This window comes from Anolis sagrei, chromosome 11 (assembly GCF_037176765.1).
Source record: "Anolis sagrei isolate rAnoSag1 chromosome 11, rAnoSag1.mat, whole genome shotgun sequence".
Classification (NCBI taxonomy): domain Eukaryota; kingdom Metazoa; phylum Chordata; class Lepidosauria; order Squamata; family Dactyloidae; genus Anolis; species Anolis sagrei.
The window spans coordinates 18,827,502-18,840,583 of record NC_090031.1 but is presented as its reverse complement, the minus strand read 5'-3'; the positions used below and the strand labels follow the sequence as shown (position 1 = coordinate 18,840,583).

At 43.4% G+C, this 13,082-nt stretch overlaps 1 protein-coding gene across 3 annotated transcripts in view; it reads left to right on the top strand.

Annotated features, from left to right (window-relative positions):
* Positions 1-13,082, top strand: part of RALGDS (ral guanine nucleotide dissociation stimulator) — a 56,343-nt gene that overhangs the window by 15,267 nt on the left and 27,994 nt on the right. The gene's annotated exons all lie outside the window — the stretch shown is intronic.

Below are 13,082 nucleotides of genomic sequence, written 5' to 3'. Positions count from 1 at the left end.
GAAGTATGGAACCCTGCGCAGACGGTCAGTCAATGCAACTTAAGCAACATGCAGTCATTGAATTATTGACAGCAGAAGGTGTCACCTCAACATCTTTAAACTTACTCGCCCAAAGACAAACAGTACTCACGTCAACACAATCCCCATAAACAGCTTGAATCCTCTGATGAATCTCCTTTGGGGGTGACATCTAGGAGTTACAAAGGTGGAGGCATTACTTTTCATTCAACCTCGTAAATCCAGGCAAGACAGAGGTCCTCCTGGTCAGTCGGAAGGTGGATCAAGGTGTTGGATGGGGACCCACTCCCCCTGAAGACATAGGTCTGCAGCCTGGTCCTGACCCTGGACTCATTGCTGAGCTCATTGCTGAACCAGGAGTGCCTTTGCACAGCTTGTGCACCAGCTTGTCCCTCGATACGCCAGACCTGGCCATGGGAGTCCATGCCTTAGTCACATCCTGCTTGGACTGCTGCAATGCTGTCTATGCCTTTGAAGATAGTTCTGAAACTCCAACTGGTTCAGAGATTGATGGCCAGGCTGCTTGCTTACTTACTTAGGCGATCCCTTGTAGCTCGAGGATGATGGTCTTCCAGATGTGGTGTCTTGGCGGTGGGTCTGTAGGTGGCTGTGGAGCCCGCAGTGAGGACGTCGGTTTCCAGACAGAAGGTGGTCCCAGTTGGGGTTGGCTTGACGTGCCTTCCTCTTGGCACATTTTTCCCTTTCGCCCTCCATTCGTGCCTCTTCGAATTCTTCAGCACTGCTGGTCACAGAGCGCTCAAGAGCCAGAGCTTCCCAGTTCTCTCTTGGTGTCTATGTCACAGTTTTTGAGATTGGCTTTGAGCCCATCTTTGAACATCTTTCCCTGTCCACTAACATTATATTTCCTGTTCTGGAGTTTGGAGTAGAGTAACTCCTTTGGGAGACAGTGATCTTTGGGTATTCGGACAACATGGCCTTCAGTCCAGCAGAGTTGGTCCAGATCCATCATTGTTTGAGCCCACAGTGCTCTCTGGATGTAGGTGAACTACAACTCCAAAACTCAAGGTCAATGCCCACTGAATCCTCTCAGTATTTTCTCTTGGTCATGGGAATCCTGTGTGCCAAGTTTGGTTCAATTTCATCATTGGTGGGGTTCATAATGTTCTTTGATTGTAGGTGAACTATAAATCCATCAACTACAACTCCCAAATGTCAAGACCTATTTTCCCCAAACTTCACCAGTGTTCACATTTGGGCATATTGAGCATTCATGCCAAGCTTGGTCCAGATCCATCATTGTTTGAGTCCACAGTGCTCTCTGGATGGAGGTGAACTACAGCTCCAAAACTCAATTCCCACCAAACACTTTCTGTTGGTCATGGGAGTCCTGTGTGCCAAGTTTGGGGTTCAGAATGCTCTTTGATGGTAGGTGAACTATAAATCCCAGAAACTACAATTCCCAAATGGCAAAATCAACCCCCTCTCCAAACCCACCTGTATTCAAATTTGGGCGTATCGGGTATTTGTGCCCAATTTGGTCCAGCAAATGAAAATACATCCTTCAGATCAGGTATTTTCATTATGATTCACAACAGTAGCAGAACGACAGTTCTGAAGTCGCAACGAAAATAATTTATCTATCTGATTTAGCTATGGCTTGCCATCTGTCAGGAGGGATTGGATGGTGTCTTCCTTGCCTGGATGGCTTCTCTGATATATTATCTATCCTATCTCTCTCAACCACATATACTGTATATACTCGAGTATAAGCCTAGTTTTTCAGCCCCTTTTTTAGGCTGAAAATCTCCCCTCGGCTTATATTCGAGTCAATGTTATTTACTATTTTACTCTGTTATTAGTATTATTTTTATTGCATTTATTATTTTACTCTATTTATTTTTATTATTACATTTATTATTTTACTCTTTATTGTTATTACATTTATTATTTTACTCTCTTATTACTGTTATTACATTTCCATTATTTTACTCTCTTATTATTTTTATTACATTTATCATTTTACTCCATTTATTATTATTGGAAGGATATGTAAGCACATCTACATTGAAGAAGGTTAGAATAATGGTTTAATCAGAGTTGGACATCTTTATCTTAAATTACAATTTTATATAAATATTTTTGAATATTTACTCTACTGATGCCTCAATTAATGTAATTTTATTGGTATCTATTTTTATTTTGAAACTTACCAATAGCTTCTGCATTTCTCGCCCTCGGCTTATACTCAAGTCAATACATTTTCCCAGTTTTTTGTGGTAAAATTAGGTGCCTTGGCTTATATTTGGGTCGGCTTATACTCGAGTATATACGGTATAATATCTCTGGCCACCGGTGCTGAACAATTTCAGACCAATCTCCAACCTCCCTTTCCTGGGTAAGGTGCTGGAGCGGGTGGTTGCCTCCCAGCTCCAGGGCATTCTAGATGACAACAACTACCTAGATCACTCACAGTCTGGTTTCAGGCCTGGTCATGGCACTGAGACAGCCTTGGTCGCCTTGGTGGATGACCTCCGTAGAGAGCTGGACAAGGGGAGTGTGACCTTGTTGGTTCTCTTGGACATCTCAGCGGCTTTTGATACCATCGATCATGGTATCCTTCTGGGTTGACTCTCTGGGATGGGTCTCGGGGGCACGGTTTTGTCGTGGCTCCAATCCTTCCTGGAGGGTCGGTCCCAGATGGTGAAGCTGGGAGATGCCTGCTTGGACCCCTGGCCTTTGACCTGTGGGGTCCCGCAAGGCTCTATTTTGTCTCCCATGCTCTTTAACATCTACATGAAACCGCTGGGAGAGGTCATCCGGTGTTTTGGAGTTAGGTGCCACCTCTATGCAGATGACACACAACTCTACTACTCATTTCCACCCAACTCCAAGGAGGCCTCTCAGATCCTGGATGAGTGCCTGGCTGCCGTGTCTATCTGGATGAGGAGGAACAAGCTGAAGATCAATCCCGACAAGACAGAGGTCCTCCTGGTCGATCGCAAACCTGACCGGGGTATAGGGTGGCAACCTGTGTTGGACGGGGTTACACTCCCCCTGAAGCCACAGGTCTGCAGTCTGGGAGTCCTCCAGGATTCATCACTTACGCTTGAGGCTCAGGCGTCGGCGGTGGCCGGGAGGGCTTTTGCACAATTGAGACTCGTGCGCCAACTGCGACCGTACCTCATGAAGGCTGATCTGGCTGAGGTGGTCCATGCCTTGGTCACCTCTAGATTGGACTACTGTAATGCGCTCTACGTGGGGCTGCCCTTGAAAACGGCTCGGAAATTCCAACTGGTCCAACAGGCACCACTACCTCTGAGGATGCTTGCCATAGATGCAGGCGAAACGTCAGGAGAGAATGCCTCTAGACCATGGCCATATAGCCTGAAAAAACCTACAACAACCCATAATATTGTTTTCGTTGCTACTTGACACCTGTCATTTTACTATTGTTATAAATCATAATGTAAATATCTGATATGCAGAATGGATTTTCATTCACTGGACTAAATTGAGCACAAATACCCAATATGCTCAAATGTGAATGCTAGTGGGGTTGGGGGAGGATTGATTTTGTCATTTGGGAGTTGTAGGTGCTGGGATTTATAGTTCACTTATAATCAAAGAGCATTCTGAACTCCACCAGCGATGGATTTAAACCGAACTTGGCACACAGAACTCCCATGACCAACAGAAAAAACTGTAAGGGTTTTGTGAGCATTGACCTTGAGTTTGGGAGTTGTAGTTCACCCAGAGGAGTGCTGTGGATTCATGCAATGATGGATCTGGACCAAACTTAGCACGAAGACTCAATATGCCCAAATGTGAACACTGGTGGAGTCTGGGGAAAACAGACATTGACATTTGGGAGTTGTAGTTGTTGGGATTTATAGTTAACCTACAATCAAAGAGCATTCTGAACTCCACCAATGATGGAATTGGGCCAAACTTAGCACACAGGGCTCCCATGACCAACAGAAAAAACTGAAAAGGTTTGGTGGACATTGACCTTGAGTTTGGGAATTATAGTTCACCCACATCCAGAGAGCACTGTGGACTCAAACAATGATGGATCTGGACCAAACTTGGCACAAATATTCCATATGCCCAAATATGAACACAGATGGAGTTTAAGGGAAATAGACTTTGACATTTGGGAATTGTAGTTGCTGGGATTTATAGATTTCAAAGAGCATTCTGAACTCCACCAATGATGGAATTGAACGAAACATTGCATACAGGACTTCCATGACCAACAGAACACACTGGAAGGGTTTGGTGGGCACTAACCTTGAGTTTGGGAGTTGTAGTTCACCTACATCCAGAGAGCACTGTGGACTCAAACAATGATGGATGAATTGGGTCAAACTTCCCACACAGAATCCCAATGATCAACAGAAAATACTGTTTTCTGATGGTCTTTGGCGACCCCTTTGACCCCCAGGTTGAGAAACACTGATCTAGAATATATATTATCTATCATTCACACACACACACACACACACATTTTCACTTTTATCATGAGTATAGAGATCTATCATACACACACACACACACATTTTCACTTTTATCATGAGTATAGAGATGCTTTGATTTGGGAGCTGCTTTGGGTCTCGTAGTTTATTTGTTATCTATCTATCTCTTTATGTTCGGCTGGCCCTCTGTCGGGAGAGGTCGGGTGGTGCCTCTGTTCCTGGCCGGAGGGGGATGGGCTGGATGGCCTGGATTCCCCCCTCCCTCCTCCTCTCCTGCTCGCGGGGGCGTGGCCTGTGGAAGCTCCTCCCTGGCGTCGGGAGTGACGTCACGGGGCGTGGGCGGGGCCAAGGCGCCTAGCCTCGGCAGAAGCAGCGGCGGCGGCGGTTGCGGGAGGGGTTCCCTCTCTCTCTCTCTCTGCCTCTGGGTCGGTGGGGGGAGGGCTGGAGAGCGGCGGGGGCGAGGGGGCGGGTCCGGAGGGGGGCGGGGGGCGGGGCCTCTCGCTGCCCCTCCACCGCCTCCGCATCCGCCGCCGCCGCATCCGCGGGCGCTGCTGCCTGCAGGCCCTCCGCGCCCAGGAGGCAGCAGGCCCCGCCCCCCGCGCGCCCGGCCACGCCCCCCGCCACGCCCCCGCCGTCCAACTCCGCGCCTTCACCCAGCTCGACCCGGACCTGGCCCCGCCCCCGCCGGGAACCCCCCAGGTGAGGCCTGGCTACACAGGGGGGGGGGGGCAGCATCATTGCATTGCACTACCATCATCTCATCTTCATCCTATTATCATTCTTATTATAATATAATGTTATGCTCATTATTATTATTGTGTTGCATTAGAATTCTTCATCATCATCATCATATGTTATATTATCATTCTTGTTATTTTATATTAATACTAGCTGTCCCCTGCCACGCGTTGCTGTGGCCCAGTCTGGTGATCTGGAAAATAATGTAATGAGAAAGTGTTGGTTTCTAATATATGTAATGTCTTTCTGCTTGTGAGTAAACAGTATTTCTCGTTGTTTCTTTGTCAGTGTTGATGTGGAGAGTGTCTGGTTTGCCTACTCTGGAACATGCAACATATAATTGCCCTTCTTTAAGGGTCTCTTTCAAATCTATATCTGTGTGTGTGTGTGAGAATCATATCTGTCTATCTATCTATCTGGAGCCTTCTAATCAAGAAGAAAGCGCAAAAGCTGGGTTGCAGCTAAACATCAAAAAAACCAAGATTATGGCAACAAGAATGATTGACAACTGGAAAATAGAGGGAGAAACCGTGGAGGCAGAGACAGACTTTGTATTTCTAGGCGCAAAGATGACTGGAGATGCAGACTGTGGCCAGGAAATCAGAAGACGCTTCCTTCTTGGGAGGAGAGCAATGTCCAGTCTCGATAAAATAGTAAAGAGTAGAGACATCAGACTGGCAACAAAGATCCATTGCCTATTCAAAGCCATGGTATTCCCTGTAGTAACCTACGGATGTGAGAGCTGGACCTTAGGGAAGGCTGAGCGAAGGAAGATCGATGCTTTTGAGCTGTGGTGTTGGAGGAAAGTTCTGAGAGTGCCTTGGACTGCGAGAAGATCCAACCAGTCCATCCTCCAGGAAATAAAGTCCGGCTGCTCACTGGAGGGAAGGAGACTAGAGACAAAGTTGAAGTCCTTTGGCCACATCATGAGGAGACAGCAAAGCCTAGAGAAGACAATTATGCTGGGGAAAGTGGAAGGCAAAAGGAAGAGGGGCCGACCAAGGGCAAGATGGATGGATGGCATCCTTGAAGTGACTGGACTGACCTTGAGGGAGCTGGGGGTGGTGACGGCCGACAGGGAGCTCTGGCGTGGGCTGGTCTATGAGGTCATGAAGAGTCGGAAACGACTGAACGAATGAACAACAATCTATCTATCTATAGTTCTTGTGGGTTTTTTCGGGCTATATGGCCATGTTCTAGAGGCATTTCTCCTGACGTTTCGCCTGCATCTATGGCAAGCATCCTCAGAGGTGAGGTCTGCTGGAACTGGGAAAAAAGGGGCTTATATATCTGTGGAATGACCAGAGTGAGACAAAAGGCTTTTGTAAGTTGGGCTGGGTGTGAATCTTTCAACTGACCACCTTGATTACCATACAATGGGCTGACTGTGCCTGAAGCAAACTCTTCTTGAAAGGTGATTAGATGTCCCTGCCTGTTTTTCTCTCTGCTGTTTTTGCTGTTGCAATTTTAGAATTTTAAAATTTAGAATTTAGAATCTATCTATATTTATGACTGGATGGCTCTTTGTCAGGAGGGCTCTGATTCCTTAAGTATTTTCTGTTGGTCATGGGGGTTCTGTGTGGGAAGTTTGCCCCATTTCTGTCGTTTGTGGGTTTCAGAATGCTCTTTGATTGTAATGAACTATAAATCCCAGTAACTACAACTCCCAAATGTCAAGGTCTATATCCTCCAAACTCCATCTGTGTTCATATTTGGGCATATGGAATATTTGTGTCAAGTTTGGTCCAGATCCATCATTGTTTGAGTCCACATTGTTTGAGTCCAAGATTCTATTTTCCCCAAACTCCACCAGTGTTCACATTTGGGCATATTGAGTATTTGTGTAGAGTTTGGTCCAGACCCATCATTGTTTGAGTCCACAGTGATCTCTGGATGTAGGTGAACTACAACTCCAAAACCAAAGGACACCGCCCACCAAATCCTTCCAGTATTTTCAGTTGGTCATGGGAGAACTGTGTGCCAAGTTTGGTTCAATTCCATCGTTGGTGGGCTTCAAAATGCTCTTTGATTGTAGGTGAACTATAAATCCCAGCAACGACAATTCCCAAATGACAAAATCAATTTTTTTTCAGTGGAGGACATAAATTGGACTGTTAGGTGTCTTGTGTCCAAATTTGGTGTCAATTCCCCCAGTGGTTTTTGAGTTCTGATGGTAGCACGAACTAACATTACATTTTTATTTATATAGGTAATATTATGGTCATTATTATTATGTTGCATTAGAATACATCATCATCATCATCGTCATATGTTATATTATCATTCTTGTTATTTTATATTAATATAATTAATATTATTATATTGGTGCCCCCGGTGACGCAGTGGGTTAACCCACTGAAAGTGTTGACCAAAAGGTTGCAAGTTAGAGTCCGGGGAGTGGCGTGTCTGCCCCAGCTCCTGCCAACCTAGCAGTTCAAAAACATGCAAATGTGAGTAGATCAATAGGTACTTCGGCAGAAAGGTAACGGCACTCCACGCAGTCATGACCTTGGAGGTGTCTATGGACAACACTAGCTCTTCGGCTTATAAATGGAAATGTATACCAACCCCCAGAGTCAGACATGACTTCATGTCAGGGGGAAATCTTTACCTTTACCTATATTATGGTCATTATTATTATTATATTGCCTTAGAGTACATAATCATTTGTTATATTATCATTCTTAATATTTTATATGATTATAATTAATAGTGTTATATTGGTATTATATTACGGTCATTATTATATTGCATTAGAATACATCATCATATTATATTATTCTTATTTTATATTAATATAATTAATATAATCAATATTATTATATTTATTTATTTATCAATGTTATATACCGCCACTCCCCGAAGGCTCGGAGCGGTTCACAATACACACATGTAACACATAACTTTAAAATCAAGGAAAATATTGGTATATTATGGTAATTATTATGGTCATTATTATTATATTGCATTAGAATACATCATCATATATTATATTCTTATTATTTTATATTATCATAATTAATAGTATTATATTGGCATTATATTATGGTTATTATTATTATTATTATTATTATTATTATAGTGCATTAGAATACATCATCACCATATTATATTATTCTTATTATTTTATATTATTATAATTAATAGTATTATATTGGCATTATACTATGATAATGATGATGATGATGATTATTATTATTATAGTTCATTATAACACATCAGCATCATAAAATATTATAATTCTTATTATTTTATATTAATATTAATTTTAATAAAATTATTTTGGTATTCTATTACAGTCATTATTATTATATTGCAATAGAATACATTATTGTTCTATGTGAGTATTATATTATATTATCGTTGTCCTCACTGTGGACCCACAACCTGGGTTATTTGAAAAAGTCCATGTTCTAATTGTCCAAAACGCATGAGGTTGTTGTGGGTGAACTACAACTCCCATTGTGTTCCCTGGTTGACCCCCTGAAATTCCATCAGTTTGTGAAGTTGGGCAAGTTTTCTCTGGATGCATCGTGGATAGGATTGAGTGCACTCTCTGGCTGCAGGGTGAACAACAACTCCCACTCTGGTGAGCCAATCCCCTCCAACCCCTCCAGTAGGTTGAGTTAGTCTTGGGGGTTCTGTGTGCCAAGTGTGGTCCATGTCCATCATTGGTGGAGGTCACAGTTTCCCAGGTTGTGGGTGAACTACAACTCCCAGAAAGGAAGGTCCTCCCAAACCCCTCCAGTAATCAAATTTCGGCATATCGGGTCTGTGTGCCAAGTTTGGTCCAGATCCATCGCTGTTTGGGTTCACAGTGCTCTCTAGATGTAGGTGAACGACAACTCCCCCAAATCAAGGTGGATTTTCCCCAAACACCTCCAATATTTTTTGCTGGTCGTGGTGGCTCTTGTGTGCCAAGCTTGGTCCAATTCCATCTTTGGTGTAGTTCAGAGTGCTCCTTGATTGCAGGTGAACTATACATCCCAGGACCTACAATTCCAAAATGTCCAGGCCAATTCCCCTCAAAACCCACCAGTATTCAAATCTGGGCATATGTTATTGGAGGGAAGGCCACTGGTGTCTCCTGAGTAGTGGGAGCTAGAGCTATTTGTGGAGATGGGAGCTTTCCTGTGTAAGTGGTCACCTCGTATATATTGATATTTTCACTTTTATTATGTGGATAAATAGATAGATATTGTTATTCTTGTTATCCTATATTAGTATTATATATTCCATATTATTATATTATTGTTATTTTATTATAATATGGAACCCCTGGTGGCGCAATGGGTTAAACCCTTGTGCCGGCAGGACTGCTGACCAAAAGGTTGGCAGTTTGAATCCGGGGAGCAGGGTGAGCTCCTGCCTGCCAGCTGTAGCTCCCCATGCAGGAACATGAGAGAAGCCTCCCACAAGGATGGACAAACATCAAAACATCCAGGCAACATCCCCAACATCCTTACAAAAGTCCAATTATCTCACACCAGAAGCGACTTGCAGATTTTCAAGTTGCTCTTGACATGAAAAAAATTATAATACAGACCCCCATTATTATTACTAATATTATTATTATAGAATCCTAGAATTGGAAGAGACCTCATGGGCCATCCAGTCCAGCCTCCTGTCAAGAAGCAAGAAAATTGCATTCAAAGCACCCCGACAGATGGCCATCCATCCAGCCTCTGTTTCAAAGCCTCCAACCTGTCAGTCATTTACAACAATTATTATAATATTACAGCACATTCTTCTATATTATAATATTATCATTGTTCTCTTCATATATTATTATAGTACTAGCCGTCCCCTGCCACGCGTTGCTGTGGCCCAGTCTGGTGATCTGGAAAATAAAGTAATGAGAAAGTGTTGGTTTCTAATATATGTAATTTTTTATGCTTGTGGGTAAACAGCATTTCTTGCTGTTTCTTTGTCAGTGTTGATGTGTAGATTGTCTGGTTTGCCCACCCTGGATCATGGAACATATAATTGTCCTTTTTTAAGGGTCCCTTTCAAATCTATGATACTATATCTCTATGTGTGTGAATCATATTTATTATTTATTTATTTATTTGCTTTATTTCTATACCGCATTTTTCAGCCCAAACAGGCGACTCAATGCGGTTTTTCCTATCCTTCCTATCTATCTATCTATCTATCTATCTCTCTCTCTCTATGGCTGGATGGCTCTTTGTCAGGAGGGCTTTGATTACGTTTTCTTGCTCTGATGAAGGGAGTTGGACTGGATGGCCTTAAGTATTTTCTGTTGGTCATGGGGATTCTGTGTGGGAAGTTTGCCCCGATTCTGTCATTTGTGGGGTTCAGAATGCTCTTTGATTGTAGGTGAACTGTGAATCCCAGTGACTACAACTCCCAAATGTCAAGGTCTATTTTCCCCAAACTCCACCTGTGTTCATATTTGGGCATATGGAATATTTGTGTCAAGTTTGGTCCAGATCCATCATTGTTTGAGTCCACAGTGCTCTCTGGATGTAGGTGAATTACAACTCCCAAACTCAAGGTCAATGCTCACCAAACCCTTCCAGTGTGTTCTGTTGGTCATGGAAGTCCTGTATGCCATGTTTGGTTCAATTCCATCATTGGTGGAGTTCAGAATGCTCTCTGAAATCTATAAATCCCAGCAACTACAATTCTCAAATGTCAAATCCCCAAATAATGATAACCCGAAGGGATGGGAATTGTCATTCGTTAGCATCTGGGGACCCAAATTGGATGCAAACTAAAGCGCTGCCTGCTATGCCTGTATATTCATTCCTGTTGTTGTTGTGTTGGGTGGCTGTATGGCCATGTAATAATAATCTATATAAATAAAATTTTAACGTTCGTTTGTGATACCATCAGAACTCAAAAACCACTGGAGGAATTGACACCAAATTTGGACACAAGACACCTAACAGTCCAATGTATGTCCTCCACTCAAAAAAATTGATTTTGTCATTTGGGAATTGTTGTTGCTGGGATTTATAGTTCACCTACGATCAAAGAGCATTCTGAACACCACCAATGATGGAATTGAACCAAACATGGCATACAGGACTTCCATGAGCAACAGAACACACTGGAAGGGTTTGATGGGCATTGACCTTGAGTTTGGGAGCTGTAGTTCACCTACATCCAGAGAGCACTGTGGACTCAAACAATGATGGATCTGGACCAAACTTGACACAAAAATTCCATATGCCCAAATATGAACACAGATGGAGTTTGGAGGAAATAGACCTTGACATTTGGGATTTGTAGTTACTGGGATTTATAGTTCATTACAATCAAAGAGCATTCTGAAACCCACAAACGACAGAAATGGGGCAAACTTCCCACACAGAACCCCCATGACCAACAGAAAATACTTAAGGAATCAGAGCCCTCCTGACAAAGAGCCATCCAGTCATAAATATAGATAGATAGATAGATAAGATTCTCTCTCACACACACAGATATAGTATCATAGATTTGAAAGAGACCCTTAAAGAAGGACTATGATATGTTGCATATTCCAGAGTAGGCAAACCAGACACTCTCCACATCAACACTGACAAAGAAACAACAAGAAATACTGTTTACTCACAAGCATAAAGGAATTGCATATATTAGAAACCAACACTTTCTCATTATTTTCCAGATCACCAGACTGGGCCACAGCAACGCGTAGCAGGGGACAGCTAGTTATTATTATTATTATTATTATTATTATTATTATTATTATTATTTTGTGATATGAAATCCAGCATATATATCTCATTTACTGTGACATACTGTATAATAATAATCCATTATTTGTAGCCCACCCTATCTATCTCCCTGAGGGGACTCGGCATTTTCTCCTTCTTCTTGTTGTTGTTTGCCCCCTTCTCTCCCTTTGTACCCAAGGAATGAAAGGAAAGAGCGGGTTGTTGTTTCTTGGGTCTTTTTCGGGCCGTAGCAGCAGGCGAGCCAGGAAGAGAGCAGAACAAAGGGGCCCTTGTCCTGGGTCCGTGTCCCTCTGTGTCAGGTCCAGCGGCCAAATTGGCCGGAGACACACGTGGCAATTGCGGGGTCTCCCCCCCTCCGTTATCCTCACTGGAGAAAGCAAAGCAAGGGATCTCACTCAGGAAGGAAGAGGGAAAGCCTGTTGCTAAGGAACAGGTTTTGCAGAGCAGCAGGACGCATGTGTGGAAAGGCAGGAAGGATATTGGGGAATTGGGGGGGGGGGGCTATCATGGTGGTCTCAGGCCTCTGATGTTGTTTGCAAGGGTGATGGTCAAGCGGACGGATGAAATCCTTGGCGAAAGGGAGGGAGGGAGGGAGGAGGGAGGGAAGAAGTGAAGGAATGCAAAGGGTTTCCCTCTGGAATGCCACAGCATTGCATTTCCCTCAGAGGAATGGGTCTGCATCTGGAAGACTCCCCAAACACACAAACACACACACACATTCCCCTTCCTTCTCTCTCTCTCTGGTGGGATTGGAAGTAAATGGAGCGCAATTGATGCCCTGCTTAGTCAGCAGGTCTGCACTGATGAAGGTCACAGACGGGGCTGTGTCTCCGAGGAAGGCCCTTCTTCTCCTCCCTTCCTTTCCTTTCTCTCTCACCATCTTCTCTTTCTGTCCTTCCTTTTCCTTCCACCCTTCCCTTCCTTTTCTTATTTTATCCCTTGTCTTCTCCTTCCTTCTCTTTTCTTCCTTCTTTCCTTCCTTACCGTCTTCTCTTTTCTTCTTTTCTTCCTTCTCTTGCTTCTTTACAATCTTCTCCTTCTCTTTTCTTTCTTTCCTTTCTTTTCCTTCCTTACCGTCTTCTTCCTTCCTTTGTTCTATTTCATTTGCTTCCTTACCATCTTCTCCTTCCTTCTCTTTCTGTCCTTCCTTTTCCTTCCACCCTTCCCTTCCTTTTCTTATTTT